Below are 20,349 nucleotides of genomic sequence, written 5' to 3' on the forward strand. Positions count from 1 at the left end.
CATGTAAGAAGCTGCTGGAAACTGGATGTCAAGCAGCAAAGGATATTGACTTTGAGATTAAATATTTGGCAGATGAGCCTATAACTTTATTAGTATTAGGAAGATCAACTCCCTTCTTAAAGTATAATCAAATATACATGATTAAATTTTGTTTTCCAAAACCTTAGTTGATATGTTTTAGTTGTAACGTTACACTTTCAGTGCTGTATTTTTGAAGACTGAAGTACTGAACCAGCTGCCTCTTTACAATACTGTTTTTTTGTTTGTTTTTTTTTTTCCAATTTGAGTCCCACTATATTATCCTGACAGATTCTGATGGTGTGCTCTATTGTGCTCTATGTCAGCTTCATTGCCTAATGCACCGTTCATCTGCTGGACTTCATTCTATTTATGTATTTTAGGCAGGAGCAACGAAAACATTCTTTATGAACTACAGAGTCTTTAAAGCCTGTTTAGACTGTTTGTGCTTTGCATACCAAAGTCCAGAGGGAGCGTATGAGATTTCTGAGCTGGTTTTCCACTCCCTCTAAGCCCACTTCATCACCTCATGTTTGCACATTAAGAGCCAGGTTTGAGCTAGTGGGTGTCTAATCGGGCAGTATAACACCAGCACTGTAGCTGTGGACAGTGTCTAACAACACCTAGCCTCATATTGCTACTCACTGTGCTATTTCTGTTGTCATGGGGGGTGTGAGGTCTGGGTAGGCTGTGATCTGTCACTGAAGTGCTCATGTCAAGTTCAACTCCTCATCTTGTTTATAATAACATCTATTTAAAAGTTCACTCTCTATTCCAGTCAATCCAGTGGCATCACAGTTGCCATTACAGAGCCAGCTCCTTCAAATCCTAAATATTAGGCTCAAACTGTCCTCTTGCCTTCTGTATATCAATCACTTTTGCTGAATCCTGTCTGTAATCAAACTTTTGTACAAAGCCACGAATAGGACATATAACAAACCACTTCTGGGATTTGCTGCATGTCTTACTTATTGACTTGCTGGTGAGATGTTGATGACATTAGTGGGTGGATATTTCACTGCACCTGCCATCATAGCGCCATCAGTCTGTTAGTATTTGTAAATGAATGGGTGTAGTAACCGACTGACATTTTAATACATTTTTGGTTTGCTGTCAGTGGGCAGGCGGTTTCTTTTTCATCATAATTAATGCTTCCGCACCTCAAGACTTAATCAGTGTAAGTGCAGGAGATATTTTTCTAGTTGTGGTTGATGGCTGTATTGACAGGTGTATGAGTTTTGTGCTTTGTCCAATCACAGACCTGCTATTTGCCTTTCGATTAACTGGAACAATGGCATTTGCAATGGTAGCTGGTTAATCCAGTTGCAATTATCCAGAAAAACAGAGCTACCTAAACATCTTAAACAGTTATATACGCAAAATAATTTAAAAACTAAAATTGCTAATTCATAGTATGTTAGTAGGCATGACAATTATTAAAAACAGCTTTCAATGTGTATTTGGTTCATACATAAACTTCATGTTAAAGAGGCACTGGTCAAATGAGTCCTCTAACTTTTGGTAAACAGTGACCTGATACTGCATTGTCCTAAACACAACTGGACAATTCCTGACTCTGTCTTTCCCTCTCTCATAAACCTGAGAGAATTTGATATATTTATATATACAGTGCTTGGGCTGCACAGTAGCTTGGTGGTTAGTACTGTTGCCTTGCAGCTAGAAGATCCACGGTTCGTGTCCAGGCTTTCCTGGGATCTTTCTGCATGGAGTTTGCATGTTCTCCCTGTGCATGCGTGGGTTTTCTCTGGGTACTCCGGCTTCCTTCAGCAGTCCAAAGACATGCTGAGGTTAACTGATGATTCTTTAACTAAAAGAGATTTAGATGACAGAGATCTAATATTTAATAATCCACATTTAATTGTCCTGTTTCTTGGACCATTTCCACTGTTCTATGTTTTCTGAATTTGTGGATAATGTCTCTCACTGTGGTTCTCTGGACTCCCAGAGCCTGAGCAATGACTTTGTAACTCTTTCCATACTGAAAAATGTCAATGGCTTTGTTTGTTTGACTAGAATGTCAGCCACTTCTCACCAGAGGACATGAGATCAAGTTTAACTCCATGGTTTGTTTTTCCAGCGTCTGCCTCCTGCGTTGTTCAACATCAAGCTAGCACAAGGTTTCCACAAAGCACATACCTCAGATTCACCATTCTGAGCCTCATGTAACACTCTGCTGTGACTTGTTGACTCCCATTCTGCATGGAAACACATTTTAACGCTCTACACATAACACACTAAAATACACAGTAATGTGGCTTCACAGTGGGGCACTTTTAGCCTAAAGCCTTGATAGCACTGAATCAATTACTCAGCATAGACACAGTCAAAGCTGAGATATATACAATTGTCAGTGTTTATAGAGCCTCAAGATGTATAGTTTAAAGCTAACACTTTAAATTGACTGTATCAAAAACATGCAACTCGGTGCAATAAAGCTCCATATTAAGTACAAAATCATATAGCCCTGTTCCCTCACATGGTTATAGATTCACTGTAATAGCTAACCAGTTTTAGTTTTACAACCCTGAAAATAAAAGCAGCAGAGAAATTAAATAAAATGCCAAACATTTTTATTCATTTCATCTCATAGCTATTTTAACTTAGCAAAGAATCAACAACCACTTTCAAGTACACTACACTAAAGCTGTGAGATGACTAAAGGCAGGATTATACTCCCTTGCAGATATGCACAAACAGTATAGTTCTTCTAAATGATCCTACTTTCAGGTCTGCTTGGAGGACCCCTTACGTGTGCTGTCTATTGGCCATTCCATGCACACTAATGGCCTTGTAGTGTAGCCACCTGCCTTGACACATATTTTAGGCTACATGTGGGCGTCCACTTAAGTATTCATGGAGACTCTCGCAGTCTTAGGCAGATGAAAAAACTTTACATCACTTGTACCCTAGCAGACCATCGCCTACTCACTGTTGTGGAAAGGATAACAGTGGCCTGACAGGGAACCAAAAAAGACTAAGAGAAACAAAACATCATAAATACCTTCAAAACGTGGTACGAAAATAAAATTTGTAAAACAAGCTGTGTGTGCAACAGAGATAGAGAGAGAGAAGAAAGTGGACATGGTGATCAGGTGATCTATTTGATCCATATGACAGTGGAGAGGTTCATAGCTTCATGTTTGGCTACAGGAGCAGCATTCTCATAACTTACTATTTTCAGTGATCATAGCAGACACTTGAAACCAAAGCAACGTACATCTAAGAGTGGCTACAACACAAGCAAGGATCTAGTCAGGAGAAAACAACCTGGATAAGCGCCATTTACAATGGCACTATAAAATGAAAATATGTTAATATGGACATAGCCTCCTTCTGCTCTTGTTCTCCCTCATCCTCCTCACTATACCCACCACGACCATCGTTGGCCAGAGCTGCTGAAGAAGATCCTGCAGCACACATGACAATGATATTTTCCCATTTGGTAGCATCTGCCTTGAGGGCAGATCTGTTTTCGGCCTGCAATTTCTCTGCGCCTCTTTTGCCTTTGTCTTATCACTTTTGACAGTAACTTTTTTTTTTGGATGTGCTGTTTCGTGAAGGCTTTGTGCTTTCAGTTAAGGTTGTTCACCGAAGTGAAGTCCTATTTGTCAAACAATGACTTTGAGAGAGTCATACATGCCTTTATCACAACTACTGCAACTTTCTGCATGTGGGTCTTGAGCAGATGTCTCTTCGTTGGCTCCAACTAGTTCAAAATGCTGCTGCCCGGCTTCTAACAGAACAAAAAAACGAGAGCACATCACTCTGGCTTTAGCCTCACTCCACTGGCTTCCTGTCAACTTCTTCTTTATAAAGATTTTATTGTTCGATTTTAAAGTGTTGAATGGGTTGGCACCTTCATATTTATATGAGCTACATGAATGTCAAGACTCAAGGTTTCCCAGCAGGACATTGCATTATAACAAGATGATTGATGTTATTCACTTCACCTGCCAGTGGTCATAATGTTGTGGTTGATCAGTGTATGTACTGTCTGGCTTTTAGTTGAAACTGAGCTTTGACATCTTAACATATGCCATTGTTTGTCTTGCTTTGTATACTTTCTTCACAAGTTATGTTTTGTTAATATTTTGAGACTGTAAAGTGCTTTGATCATCCTTTTGTTGTTTTTAAATGTGCTATATAAATGAAGTTCACTTGACCTGACTTGTACTCAGATGTCACAACTTAAGGCTGACAGTTCTTGAGATTTCCAAAACATTGACTTACTGTCTCTAACCTGTGCTCATCATCACTGACAAATAAATTCAGATTGTTTATCATCTTATTTTCTCTCATATCTAAAGCAATGCCCTTATTCTAACAGAGGATTAGGAAGAAAATGACTTTAAGGATTTGTGTTGTAGTTGATGCTGAAAATGTCATCAAATGCTGAAGCAGGTACTCTAATAAAGCTGGGCAGGGAAAAGAGTGTGAGAATGAATACATTTGAATAACGTTTCTGCACCACTGCTTCTGAGGCTTAGTGTGAGCAGCCCTCATAGGCAGATTTGTCACTGGTCCAAAACAGCATCTGTTGCTTCTATTCATTAATTTATTTACTGTTATTAATAACATCTTACAAGAAGAGCCCAAAGAAAAGAAACAGGAAGCCAGAAACCAAACAAAAGAGCTGCAATTTTGAGAATAAATATTGCAGCAAGAAGATTTGGAGTTAAACAGAAACACTGAATACTTCCAACAGCTGCTAAATGCATCAGCCTGTCATACATATTCAAAGTGTCTGCTGCTAGCTTTTAAACTTCATGGTACATCAGACTATACAGCTCCTTTCCTCACTTTGATCTACAGTGATACAAAAATCTAGCCACACTCCCATCTCTGGTATGATCAGAAAAACAGACAAGCTGAAGCATTCTGACCACACAGATGAAATAAATCAATGCGATCATTTTACAACAATGGCACATGTCAAGGTCTGGGATATAGAAGGAGGCTGGAGAGCATTCAGTGTGACACTGAGACTGATAGAGTCTATTTGAAAGAGCATTGACATCAAATGACTACAATCCCTCTGATTTTGTTAGCACCTAATCCAAAAGAGACAACGCAATTTCACAAGCACTAGGTATATATTCCAGTGGCCATGCTGGCTTTATGTTGATTTGTATTTCTAGTTTAGTTTGCTAAAACCAGATGGGGGAATTTCTTATTTCTTCTTTTTCCATTTTGTGAGTAATTTTACATAGATAGATCAGAAAAGAAAAATAGAAGAAATAAATTCTGAATTCGGCTCACTAATTCAGTCATTTCTGATCAAAAGGTGATATTTTTTGTCTTTTGTGTAGGAGAAGAATTGCTCACACAGCAAAATAATATTGCCTTTGGGACTGCATAGATCTGACTCCATGTGGGCTTTGAATAATGAACGGTTCAAACAAAAAATATGATAGAATTATTAATCATGTATTTAGGCTGTTACAATATTGTTCTTTTGGGCTTTACAGATCTTCAAGGAATCTTCCCCCTCAAATCAATTTGAGCAGTTGCTTTACCAAAAATATCAGTAAATAAATAATATCAAATATATACCTAAGTGCTCTGGCTTCTCCCTAGTGGTATCTGCCGTGTACATAGTGAGTCAGTGTGCAATATGTGTTGCACTAATGCAACTGATGGAACTAAATTTGTAGCACAGTGTTTTCAAATATTGAACAAGTCAACAGAAGCAGCTTTTTCCAGAAACAGTGGAAAAAAAATCTCCATTAAAAAATCAATAGTGTGCTGTAAAAACCACATGATTCATAGACTACCTCCATATCAGAAAAGCTTGAAACCCCTCATCCTTATAGATCCCAACTGAACTCCTTCCATATATCACAGATGAAATTCCAGTTGTGAATGCCTAACCAACAGACGAAAGACGGGTTTGATTACTTTTTCTATATTTGGTTTTTATCCCTAGACAGAACTCAGCATATGATGTTATCCTGTCTTCCTGTGGACTGATCGCTCCACAATCCCTTTATCTTTCTTAACTCAGTCTCCTCCGATCAAACTGAAACTCTTTCCCAAGTTACTGTAAATTAGTGAGATATCGTACTTCTTGCAGCGCTCAAAAGCCTGCACATCCAACCAGCTGCAAATACAGTCATATGAGGCACACTGTGCATTTTAAGACAGCTGTCTTATCCATTTTCTTCTGTTTTCAGTGGGGGTGGGGTAAGTTAAACCAGTCCAGGCTTGGTTTTTAGGAGTGAGACACATAGATGTCAGTAGTTCTCCAACCAATCAAAAAATAAATTGCACAAATGCATTTCTATACACTTGTAGCTGCCAAAAGCCACATTTTGTTGCTTGCCATATAAAATATTGTTTTATTGATGCAGCAACTCTGCTTAAAAACACCTTCAGATTTAATTATTAGGTAAAATCACAAAATTAATTCTTTACTTACAAAGCAAGCATGGTCTCAGCTGATCACCTGCAAACAAAAAATATTTGAAGTACATGATAAACCATATGAATTACCCACTTGTTTATTGAGAAAGTCAAAAGCCATGTTGTTTATTTTAAACTTTACAGCTCAAATATCTCTGCAAGTCACATTACAATCAACAAGTTCTTGTTGAAAAAGTAAACTGACTGAACTGAACAACGAGGGAGTAGCAGATCTAGAATTAGATTTTATATTTGATAGGTCAGGGCAGCACCTCTGAAGTTTCCAAATAACAAGATTCTTAAGAGGAATTTTGTAAATGATATAGCTCATTGCTGGTGCCCCTTATCAATCATATGTTCAAATATTCCAAACAGGGCTCCTTTGTAAGTTTATTATATTATGGAACAATGTAATTTATTATGGAAAAAAAACAAAGCAACCTTATTCATAATATTCTTCAACCTGCAAGGACTTTTCAATATTAAAGTCCTGATAATAGCATTGAAAGCTTAACTGTAATTTCCTTTACTGCCAAAAATGCTTTCGACCAAATCATATCCTTTTATGATGTCTGTCTTCGCTAAATTAGGTTTCAGTTATTCATTCATTAATTGGGTAAAGACTATTTACAAAGAACCTACAGTATCTGACTGCTTGATGTTGTAGTTATTACTCCGCCAAGGAACGCTGTTGTTACCATTATTATTGATGTTTATTGTTTGTTCTTAGTATTAATTAATAAGAATTTGTATATAATTATCATTGGTTCTACCATGTATTTCTTTGTTTGGGGAACTGAAGGTCAATGAATTTAAAGTTTATGACTTTTGATTATGAGACTGATCAATACAAGTAGATTTGATTAATTAATGATTGATGAGTCTTGACAAAGCTCTTCCAGAGTTAAAGAAAACTACACAACTATTGCAGTGTTCACACAAAGCTAATGGCAATAATAGTGAAAACAAGCCATTGTGTAAGCTGTGTGCATTAAAACAGCATCATATTTATAAAACATCTCCCATAATCTAATCAGTTTCCAGGTTGTATGAAGAAATAGTTTACAGTTTACACACATGTTATGAATTGTAAAATAACTTGACACGAACACACATAGGAGCTTGATAAATATATATATATATAAACTGACAAGATTAGATTTTTGAGTTTGTTGTACGAAGCTTCACAGCGGCATCTATTCATTTTCACTTAGTCATGTATAGCCATTCTGCAGCACAGAGCTCTCTTTTAGCGTTTTAATTCAAAATGGTCAAAGAAGGGCTTGCAGGTATTTTTCCACCATGCCAGTAATAGAAAGATGTGGGAAAGACTAGAACTGAAGCATTTGTGGTGCATGAAAAGGCTCCAAGTCAAAGTAAGCGTAAAGTCACACTATTAATTTTATTTGAAGGCTGCTGACATTTACTGTCAGCATTAAATGGTTAAATTTTAGTTGATGAGACATACAAGATGCCCAGTTACTTTGAGTCTGACTGGATGCAGGAAATATTTTGAATCCCACCCGGGGAGAAGATAAGAGCTCCCTGAGCTCCTTTTTGATGTGTCAACTTAATGACCTCCTGTGTGATTCATGGCTACTATGGACCAGCTGCTGCCCCACCGCCTGAAGACCAGACTTTACAAAACAAACCCCTCCACCACCAAGTGTCAACACTTCTCAGTTCAACAACCCCACACACATCAGAGGGGGTTTCCCCAACATAAAACACACATAAGAAACATTCACTTTTTTCTGATTTCTTTAATCCTGCTTGTCCATGTTATTGTGACACAAGACAGAAACTGCCACTAGTATTTTTCAAAAACATAAAATGAAAGTTTGTTTTGGTTAAAGTTATTACCTAATGCACCCTTAACCCAGCATCCTTGCAAAATATTCATTTAAAGCTTAATCCACCCGCACTGTGAGGGACCAAGCTGAAAATATCATGTCTTTGCAACATTAAACATAAAATGTAAACATGTGATCTGACAAACACAACTAATCCAGCCACAGCTGTACATGGCAGGTTAAGGCCTTGCATTGACTGGTCCACAAAAAAGAAGCCAAAATAAAAGGGCACTCCAGTAATTTATTCCTTGAATAAATTATAGGGCACTCACATTATAGATATTCTATCTTTCGCCTGCACAATACTGTCAAAATTGAGAACATCCTGTCTCAGAATGATTCTAAAAAAACTAGTCAATGCATTTGTTACTTCTAGACTGGACAATTGTAATTTGTGTTTATCATGAGATCCCTGTAAGTCTGAAAAACCTCCCATTGATCCAAAATGCTGAGCAAAATAGACCTTATTTATTTATTGGCTTCCCGTAAAATCTAAAATCAAATTCAAAATCGGTCTCCTAACATACAAAACCCCTAATAACCAACTTTTATCATATCGTAAAGACCCTATTGTAGCATATTTTCCCAACAGAACACACTCTCAGGCTTGCTTGCGAGTTTCCAAAAGTAGCAATCAGGCTTGTCCGCAGTGGAACCATCTCTCCAGCTTGTTATCAGGAGGTAGACACCCTCTGTACTTTCAAAATGTGGCTTAAAACTTTTTTCTTTGATACAGTTGGAGTCCCTTAGTTATAGTGCTATAGGTCCAGGGTACTGAGGGACTTCCCATGATGCACTAAGCACCTCTCCTACTCTCATCTGTTTCACTCTTCATGCCTGCCACTATTCCATGTCAGTAACTTTGTGCCTTTTTTCTCTCTCTCTTGTAATTTGTGTTTTGTTGTCTCTCTCCCTGCACCTTTCTGCAGATATCTCCTGTTCTGAATCCCCATCCTTTCACCTAAGCAATAAAACCCTCACAGACTGAACAAATGTCACAGCTGTAGAGTGCATCACTGTGAGAACATGAGAGCGTCAAATGGTATAAAAAGGTTCAATGGGATGTACTACTGATGACACATATTCAACATATTGTCTCATATGGCTCCTCAGATAATAATAAAAGGTGTAAACATAAGAATAAGCTTACAAATTGTAAACTTTAGACTACACGAAGGTAAACTTATAACACTGCTAAAAATACAAGCATATACATTCAATAATAAGAAAAATAAGACCTAGACTAAAAAGTCTCTCTCTGCCTTCATGTCTATGGTCTGTGACAGAGAGACGGAGGTTGTTTGTGTTTCATGTGTGTATGCTTCTCCACAAACACTGCAGATTTGATGCATTCTTCTTCCATACTGGTCCTGATCAGTCTGGTATCAGAGACTGAGTCCAGATCATCACTTCAGTGATGCTGCATTTCCTTAATGTTCTGATTTAAACTGTTCACTTCATTCCTGCATAGCGTGTTCTGTGTGTTAGATAGGGTGACCAGAAGGTCGCGGTGAAGAATGCAAATCCTCTGCTCCAGAGGTGTGGTTTTCCTCAAAGTTGACACTTTATGACCCTTTTCATATTCTGGTGGAGGTATGAGGCATCCTCAGTCTGCTTCAGGGCTATGTAACAGAACACCAGCTTGACAAACTGGAGACTGAAGGGAAATTGTTATGACTGTGGTCGTACGTGTTTAGCTTTTTTGTGTGTGCTTCCTTTCCTTGCATCTATCTAATATTCAAATAGGGCTACTGCCTATGAGATTGGATGCCGGGGTGTAGTCCCAGCGCAGGATTGGTCAAACTACAGGCAAAACCCAGTACATAACGCAGAGGGATGATGTCGCATCTATGTCACCGGGTCAGAGGGGTGTGCCATCCTTCACGGAATCCCAACTAGAACACACACCTCAAGCACAGCGTGGCCTCTGTATAGTAGAATCTACTATTGTGGTAATGTAGTTTTATAACTTTAGACTCTGTGTTTATCTTACCAGTTTTACTTTGTTAGGTAAGTGTTACTCCAAAGAATAGCGTGGGTTTTGTTTGTTATTTTGGCCTTGGGCTCACTGAAGCAAATTTATACATCACCGCTGGGTTGCTTTTCAACCACATTCTTTGTTTGTCAAATCACCTTTATGGTAAATAAATTAATTGTTTCTCTGAGAAAATATGTTTTGTGGCTGCTTAGAACATGTGAGGGGTGAGGCTTCATGTTGCGTTTGAGCAATCCCTATGTTCGCCATAACGGAGATATTTGCAAGACATAAGTATTCACCAGACAGGGGAAGTCTAACTAAAGATGCCACTGCTACTATATTAAATATACAGTGTGTCCCTGAAGTCTATACACAAAGGAAATCTCATTAATTATATATTTTTTTCCTCAACAGATTAAATATGGCTTGGCCAAAAGAAGAAAGAGTTAAATTGGTACTTCTCAGTGGACGTGAAGGATGGACATAATGAAAGATATGTTTAGGGTTAGGGTTAGTAATGAATATTTATGTATTTAATCTTAAATAATGATGTAATGGAGAAATGCTTAAGATTTGCTGCAACGTTTTCTTGGATTTAGGTTCAAATGGGATATGCTTTATCTTCTTAACACACTTTTGTTAAAAAGAAGAGAGTCCAAAGAAAAGAATTATGACACAAGGAAGGTTGTTTTTTAGAAGGTAAAGAACGGGTCAGAACTTTCACCCATATAACTTTCAGTCCTTTAAGCCCCAATTTCACACAAGCATACAGTATGTAAGATATATTATTCATATATGCAGTAAATGGCGGTTCAAGCACCAAGCAACATCTGACCTCTAGGCTTTTACTGTAAGTCACATAAATGTCTATAAATTCTGTTTAGGCTTTCTGGGCTTAGCTGAGAGACAAATGCTGGAGCCAGCAGGTCAGATATGGGGGTTGCTTTTATGTGTTGCTGATAAAACCAAGGCATAGGCTTCAGAGGGGTCGTCCTCCGTCACTGAATGTAGATGAAGATAAGTGTTATCGGACATTTTCCCACAGTCCTCATCGTGAAGTTTATCCACGCTAAGTCCCTCAGCTGAATTACAGCTGAAATCAGTCCCACACACACACACACACACACACATACTCCCTTTGCAGGGAGAGAAGATGGATAGCCAGACTGCACAGCCACTTACAGCTTGAAGAAACAGTGAGCAGAGCTACTGCAGAGGTCTCCTCCACTGTGTATTGTTTTTTTTCACAGTTGAATGGTGATCTGTGATTATGTTGCTGCATGGCTGGCCAAGCCACACAGTCGCCTCGTGGGAACGACAGTGTGTCTGTGTATGAATACAATCAGAAAGGTGTCTGTCATGTCTCAGTGGTGTATTTAGACTACTAAACCAGAGGGAAATTCTCTGCAACAGTATGTAACAGTTTGAACATGAACACTGCAACAATATGTTCTGTCTCCTAAAGTCTCTTTTATAATCTGAGTCTCAGTTTTCCACATTTGCCCATCATTTATATCAACATTTAACTCAGCTCAACCAACTTTATAACCAACACCTTTGAACTTGGAACTTTTACCCAAATTATCCATTCATTGCTACTGATTGAACCTTAAATTTTTTTTAACTCCACTTGTGGACAGATTGTGGAAAATGTAGCAGACAAAAAGTCACAGCCTCAGTCATCTATGGGATTAAATTTGTGTCTCACAAGTATTAAACAATAATAAATGAATTGAAAGTTATGAAAATTGAGTCTGCAGTTATTTTTAGTCCACTTCAATAAAACAGCTGCAGGCTAATTAAAGCTATCATATGTACTATCAATCTCAGAATATAAATCTCAGTGATGCTGATGCATTTGCCTCTTCTCACTTTGCCAGGACAACATTGTGACACAGGACCAAGCTCAGTGTTACTGAGAGAACTTTGCATTGCTGAGTTCTCTGTTCTAAATTTGTAAAGTCTTCACCTTGTGAAGTACTGTGAGATATGTTGTGAATTGGTGCTATATAAATTTAATTGGTCCTACCTTTGCAAAAGGAAATGAGCCATGGCATGGTTTGGGGTGACCATGGTCCTCACACACTAAAGTCTGCCACACTATGAACAGTTGAGGGATATCCATGTAGTCAGACCTGAAATTACATCCAGTGTCCAATTTTCTGGCATAACCTACACTACCCGTCAAAAGTTTTTTTTTTTTTCCTGTTTTTAATTTGTACTCTGAAATTAAAGCATAGACCAAATAAACAAATGAATAAAAAATCTATTTAGAAGCCAAAATGTATTCTAAGCTTTTGACTCATCAAAGTAGTCACCTTTGGAAGATATACTCGTGGCATTCTTTCCACAATGGGAATCAAATATTCTTCAGAAAGTTCTTCCCAACTCTGTTGCAGAAGTTCCAATGAATGTGTGGAACTTGTAGGATGCATTGCTTTCACTCTTCTGTCCAGTTCCCAAATCAGCTCTGAGGGGTTTAAGTCTGGAGACTGTGCTGCCACTCCATGTTTTCAAGCTTGGACTTATGTTTTGGGGCATTATCTTGCTGTAACCTGACCTTTTTTAACCTCTTGCAGTTCATCACTTACCTTTGTACAATTTCAAGCTATTCATTGGACTTGAACTACTAGAATTTCAATAAAAAACTGGAAAAACTGGGGCATTCTAAAATTTTTGACTGGTAGTGTATATATTCATTTAAAAGCACAACCACCCTCCCATTCAACCACATACAACCAAGTAGTTCTGAACAACCAGGAAATGTTTATATAGATTTTGTAGCTATTCAAAGATTTATTTTTGTCAGTGAAAAGTGTATAGACAGTAAATGCACCAGTTTTTATTTGTGGAAAAAAAAGGGTGGGTTTCTTTTTCTATATTTATTTGTGAAAAGTGTAAAGGATTTAGGTTTAGCTGTATTTTTATTGAAGTTCGCCTACAGACTCTAAAAGACTGCAGAGATACGTAAAACCTACTTTGAAGAGCTCTGGAAAGAAGTGGTACAAATTGTTAAACAGTGCAAGATCAACCCACAACCTGCAACACCTTGGTAGGTGTCCTGAGCAGAAAAAGAATGCTTTTTACATATGTAATTAATGTGTTCTTATTCCACGTAATTTAAACTCTAAAATTATTTAAAAAGCTTTACAGCAACCATTTCAGATTTTTCATCAATGGAAGATTACATAAGAAAGCAGATCATATGATTCCTTGATCTTGTGATTTTCCATACAGGTCAAAGAAAAATGTTTAGGAAAAGACAGATGATGGGTTTTTTTTGGACAATTTGAGCATTAAACAAATATAGGATTATTATGTCACATCAAGTCAGTGAGCGGCCTTCGTAATAATGGTTATTATTAGTAAAGCCTGCTTACAGAAAGTTAAGTGTCAGAATTGAAGCAGAAAAATGAAGCTGTGCCCTCCTGCTTGTTCCTTTTGGTTTTCCTGTGTGTCTCCGTTGGGGTTAGGGAGTATTTAGCTCAGTTCTAGTCTAACCCCTACACCTTCTCCCTACACACTCTCACTGTATGTGTACATTTGTAAATAGGGTATGCCACATTAACTTCCTTTCCAAACTCACCAGTCAGGGATGGGAAAAAACGAAATGAGGTATAAAGCCCTCCAACACCAATTCTACATTGATGCAGACTGACTAGCCACATTCTTTGCAAATGCAGAACGTGTTTCATGCCTGAAATAAATGAAACTTCACCCACCTACAAATATTCATACTATTTCAGAAGAACTGCCTCAGTTATAAACTCAATAAAATAAATTAGTAAAAGAAAAAAATACTGACAGCTGAAGGAAGAATGTTGCAATCAGTGTTTTCCAAAATGCTCCTATTTTTCTTCATATCTTCTTTCTTGTTCCTTATGGAACCTTTAATATAATATTGTTAATAATACATTTTGTTTTTCATCATGTGTCTAAAACAGCAAATAAAGGCAAAGAGTTGATCAAATTCAAAATGGATGTTTGTCAAAGCACAATAATAAATGTAAACACAAAAAGTTGCCAGGCAGCTTACAGTAAAATGTTGCTTTAATTGTTAAGATCATAGGAATTAAAACATGCGGATACTTTGGAAAATGCGTCATTGTTTATGTTGTGAACACCTGAATGCAACTGAAATGGAACACCATGTGATCTTAAAACATGCTTCCAATAGCAATATAAATTGCTACAGATGCTAAGTTCTATCAACTGCCTGCCTCCTGCTCTCAAAAAGAGCAGTTTCCCATGTCATAGTCACATGCTTTACTGGCCCCTCTCTCCTCCTTAAGAGATTTTGCAGCATTAAAACAATGATTGGCTGCATCCGAGAGGCAACAGTCATTACTTGAATGTATGAAAGAGGTTGCTCAGTGCAGAAGATGTAGAGCAGTCAAATCTGTCTGTTATCTAGGAAAATGCAACACATGCTTTCACACTAGCAAGCCTTCCTTTGTGTCTTTTATATCTAGAAGTTCTAGTAGTTTCGATAAAGGATGTTGCAACCAACTCATTCAAGGCCAAAAGTAATATGAAGATGATATAATACCATTTTGTTTTGGTTTTTAAATGATAAATTCCACTGATTTTGTGTTTTGCCTATTTTTGCAGTTTGGTTCATGGTTTATAAAAATGAAATGAAGCTGTTACCTTCCTCCACAGTAGAACACAGTACAACCAGTTTGAGAGCCAGGGAGTTTTAAAAGTATTGAAATGATATATTTATCCTGAACACAAATCCAAATGAATGAAGAACATAGTATTACGGTTATGTCAATAGCATCTTAGATGAACACCTCAGCAAAAGATGGTCAATAGTAGAATCTGTGTTGGTTTCTAAAATAATGACAAAAACATATACAATCAAATATTTTGAATGAGAAGCTTTTAAAGACATTTTAGAAATTCATCTAATTAAAAGAAAAATAGGCATGATAATTGCAGCCATGTGGCATGAGCTAGGACTTTCATTCTCTAAATGGTACCCTGCTTGGCCTCTAGAAATGTGGAATGTGTGATGGCAGGGAGCTAATTGGGAGATCAAACAGAATCTTGGTCGGCTGAATATCACCAAAGGGGGATGGTGGGTTGGTTCGGGGGTTTTCAGGCCTTTGGGGTGGGGCTCAGCCCAAGAGACTGATAAGGAAAGCTTGTCTAAAAGCTCCCTGTTCTCAATACATCATACAATGCTGATAAGTGGCAGCTAAAGGCTAACAGCTGGAATGAGGCCATATCCAAATTTGTCCATTAGACTTGGAATAAACAAGATTAAGGGTTGATAAACTGGCATTGGCTAATGAGTTTTTTCACTAAAGGACCTTGATTACCCATATTTCTGTAGTTATTACAACGGTAACTTACTGACTTGATGTTATCAAGTTTTGGTTTGGACCCAGACAAAAACACAAAGAGGACTATAATAAAAAGGGGTGACCTTCTCAAGCAGTGGAGGCTGAGGACTGGTTGGTTTCATGGTGAATGACTGCAAAATGGCACAGAGTGACCAATGTAGAGGACATGGAACGCTGGAGCACAGATGAACTGAGTTAGCAGCAAAGCAGCAAATCACGCAAGAACCTCTATACAGGAGAGCACAGGTAGTCAGAAAAGTAGAATACGCTCATTCCCTGGAGAAGCAGGAGAGTAGAGGTCGACTGATATGGGATTTTCAAAGGCCGATGCCGATACCGATTTTTTAAAAAAAATTTCAGCCGATGGCCGATATCTAAAGCCGATTGTAGAAGCCGGTTTTTAAGCCTGATATCCTTTTTTTTTTTTTTTTAAAGCACATCGATTACCAAAGGCAATTTAAACACTAAAAGTATATACATGTATATATTACAAATTAAATACACTAGTAGAACTCTAACATTTATTGAACACAAAAAGTGAAAAACTACAATAACATAAAAAAAATACTTAAAGTTTACAAAAAATACAATTAAAAAGTAACCTGAAAGTGGTTAGGCTTGTTGTTGCCTGGCTCACTCGCTCCGCTCATGCTCCGCTCTCTGAGTGCTGGGGGTCCTTCTAAGGGAAAAGCGGTCGCGGCAGCTGCCCGTACGGGTGCCTGATCACAAATCGGCTTTTTATTTGGAAATATCGGCCGATGGCCGATATTGAAAAAAGTCCATATATCGGCCCAAAATATCGGCCGGCCGATATATCGGTCTACCTCTACAGGAGAGTCACTGCCGCTATAACACAGGCCCAGAATGATCTAGCACCAGGGTGGCGGAAAGCCCAGGGTTTTATGGAGCATCCGATGTTCAGGAATTAGCTGCAGGTATGCATCATCAAGGGAGCCAAGCCCCGCCTTTAGCCACACACCGAGAGGTAAAAGGGTAAGAATACAATAAAGACAGAAGGGAGAAGCGCAAAGAGGAAAGCCAACTAAAACCAATACACAATATGGAACACAACAGATGTACTGTACACACAAGGGTGTACAGTGTAAAACAGCAAACCAAAAACTTTTACTCATCAACCAATAAACAAAAGAAATACAACACTGAAGAGTCTCAAACACCAAGAATGGAGAACATCCAAGCTCTAATCCTGGACTGTAACTGCTAAGTAACTTTAAGTCCAAGTCCAGTTCATCCTAGTCTTACTGATATTGTTCTGATGGGAACTGACTATAGAATCATTATAATTCACTCCTTCAGTTCCACCTGACTGAAGTGTCGACATTTCCACAAAACGTCCATTGTAGTGTTTAACTTCAAGTAGTATTCAAATCCATTAATCATTAATATCATCATAAAGATAAAAATGGTGTATGCCATTTAAAACCTTTCGATTGACAATATACTATATATAGCTAATCATTTCACTAAGGAGAGACTGTGGGTGCAAGGAGCTGAATCCTGTGTAATAGGTGAACATTTTGCCCTCACTAGCATCTTAATTTCTTCTGGGCTACTTTAATAATTGGTCATCCAAAGGATAACCATGTGAGCATGGTTATTAAATGGAATTTGAGTACCATAACTTTTTTACTTTTGGATCTACTAGCCTTGTCTATTTGCGTGTCTGTATCATTGCAAATAATGCATAAGAACTGCCAGGAGAGCTGCAGAGCATAATCACAGTGTGCAGTCAGTAAATGAATCTTTTAGTAATGTTTAATATCTGTTCGAAAGTTTCCTGTAACCCAGGCAATAATTTATGGTTAAATAATTTACTTAAATACTGAAGCAGTCAGTTTCTACTTGGTGCTAGAGCCACCATTGAGACATCACAAACAAAGGTAGGATTCATCCTCTGAGTTTCATGTCACGAACAAATTTAATGACCTAACAATGGGCAAAAGTGGAGGGCTGGTCATTTGACTGACATGGCCTTTCATAGAGCAGGTCTGCTGACAAACAAAGAGCCAATCCAGATTTAGCCTGCAGGTTAAGAACTGCTCCCCAGGCCAAACCCTAAGGAACTGGGATTTGAATACACCCAAGAGAAAGTCAAGATATTAAATGGAGGTAAAATCTCAAAAACTTTTGCAACAATTGTTGTTAATGATGGGAGTATTTCTATTAAACAGAGAGTTCAGCTGTGCTGCTAGATAAATGGTTACATTCCCATGGGTTCAGTATATTGAATAAAACATGGTTCTATTTCATATCCACTCACCAAAATTGTTAAGCCTTAGAGATAATGGCATTTGTACATTTTTTATTTTGACTTCAGCCTTGTGGTGTACCTTTACAAGTCTGAAACTGGCAAAATAAAAGTGTGTTTCTGCCAAATAAAACACCCCAACAAACGTGACAAAAAAAACCAAAAACAACGGTGATCAAAAAGTCACTAAATTAAACATCTAGCACATGACAAAAGTGTCTCTGAAGCCAAGGTCAGGGGTGTCAGACTGTAGATGGCAGGGTCAGACAGAGTCTCCATGGTATTAATGTTGGGTGTCTGATTTAAGCATGCAGCTCTGGGTTCGTCAAAGAGACGAGCTGGAGGGCAGCTTTCAACTGCAAATCTACTGGCTTCAAAGACACGCTTTCTATTCTACATAGAGTGGGCTGCATAATATTATACAGCAGTCTATGAATGTCAAGCAGGTTGAAATGGAGGCTGAGTAGCGACTCACTTTGTTGCTCCAATATAATGAAGAGAAACAGGTACAAGGCCATGCATATATTCTATCAGTCAGTCCATTTTCTAGCTGGAGATAGAAATTGATGGAAATGGAAACAAGTAATTATTTAAACCCTGAAAAATGGTATAGAATTCCCTTAAGGCAATCAATAATGACATGTATTATCCAACCAAACAGCCTTATTAGAGGAACCAGTGAAATGTGTAAAGACTGATTTGAGTAGGGCCTCGAAGTTAAGGCCCTTTTACAAGTTTGAATTCAATTCACATCACCAACAAAACCAAGACACCGTAACAAAATGTCCCTCCCATGAGGAGCAACACAACACAAATACAAGAATTTATTCAGTAAAAATATATTTTGGAGAACACACAAAGCTGCCTGGATTGGGTTCATTTGTTTTTTCAGTAAAAGAATTGTGAGATTGACAAAATGGGTATAACTTATGGATGAATTGATGAATAAAAGAGTAAGTCTTAATCAAGAAATATTTAGTAGATAAAGACAAATTATCAGTAAAAAATTGTGAAAACTTAAGATAATAAATCATAATGGAATGATTAATCAGGTGATCAACAAACTAATTTGTTTATTGTGGTTTGTAAGCATTTGAAAATTTGGGATTTTCTTCTAAAACCTCTACCGACCTCTCATAGGTTGTTTAGTAGGATAACGTTCTTCTTTACTTTGAAGCCACAAACCATTGTGTGAGCATGAAAATATCAATTCATGATGATGCTGTCCTACTGAAAATCACCTCATAGCTCATGTGACACCGAATCAATTGTATAAAGAAATTCCCCAAAAGCATATATGTGTACATTCAAGGGACAAAGTACCCAAGTTGTCATAGTATTTAAGGATGGAAGAAAACAACAAGGTCAGGTGTCGGAGTACAAGTTTAATGTAGAGATAATAAACAGGGATAAAATAATAGTTAAAAGTCCCTCTTAAAAGACCATTTCATATCAGTTAGATTGTGCAATGAATCTGCATTATTATTCAAAATCCATTTGAGCAATTTCCCCTACATTCGTTGGAGGACATGTTGGATTCATGGATATACTGTATGTGAATTAATCATTATGTACTGACTTGATACAATATTGTGTAGTTTGTTCTCAAGTAAATGATCATTAGTAGTCCAGTATTAATTTTTGGCTGAGAGAGACTCTGCAGATCGAACAGAGTTTGGTAACTCATTCCATCACCGGAGAACCACAGAGGAGAAGAGTCTAGCTATGGACCGGCCCTGTTGTGGTGGTTGTATCAGGAGCTTTTTGTTGGCTGAGCGTAGTGAGGGTGTGTAGATGTGAATGAGAATGCCAATTTTCTTGCCCTTCTTTCTGCATGCCTCAGTAGAGACTAACATAGTCACCTCTTCCAAATGCTACAAACACTTGATATAGGACAAAAAATATATATTTTTAGTGTATATCATGACAACCTGTCAGGCCAGCACTATGTTTTTTCCTCCTTGTGGCTTCAAACTGTTATTGTGTGATGATGATAAGGTTATGCTGTGTACAAAGGAAAGGCCTGAGTTGCACACAGCAGTACAATAATATTAGACTATGCTGGTGCTGCAATATAGAAATGAATAATAAATAAACAAGATAGTGAGCTAAAGAGCAAATACAGAGAAGAGTGTGTGTGTGTGTGTGTGTGTGTGTGTGTGTAGCAGTGGACTATCACACTCATAACTCACCACTCAACTTAATTCACACTCTGTTCTTCTCAACTGTTCATCATTATGTGTGGTTGTATCTATTAAAACCCTGCCTTGCTCAGTTACACCTCATTAAAATATATCCAGTTATTCACATCAAAAGTGCAAAGACCAGTCTGTTGCAGCAACATTTATTTTGTTACTTCAGACTGTATGTCTTCATATACTGCTGGATATTTTTACATGGTTGTGGATACCTTTTTTAAATTAATAGTCCGCTGTTTGTATATTCTTCCTACTATTC

Source organism: Amphiprion ocellaris, chromosome 23 (assembly GCF_022539595.1).
Source record: "Amphiprion ocellaris isolate individual 3 ecotype Okinawa chromosome 23, ASM2253959v1, whole genome shotgun sequence".
Classification (NCBI taxonomy): Eukaryota; Metazoa; Chordata; class Actinopteri; family Pomacentridae; genus Amphiprion; species Amphiprion ocellaris.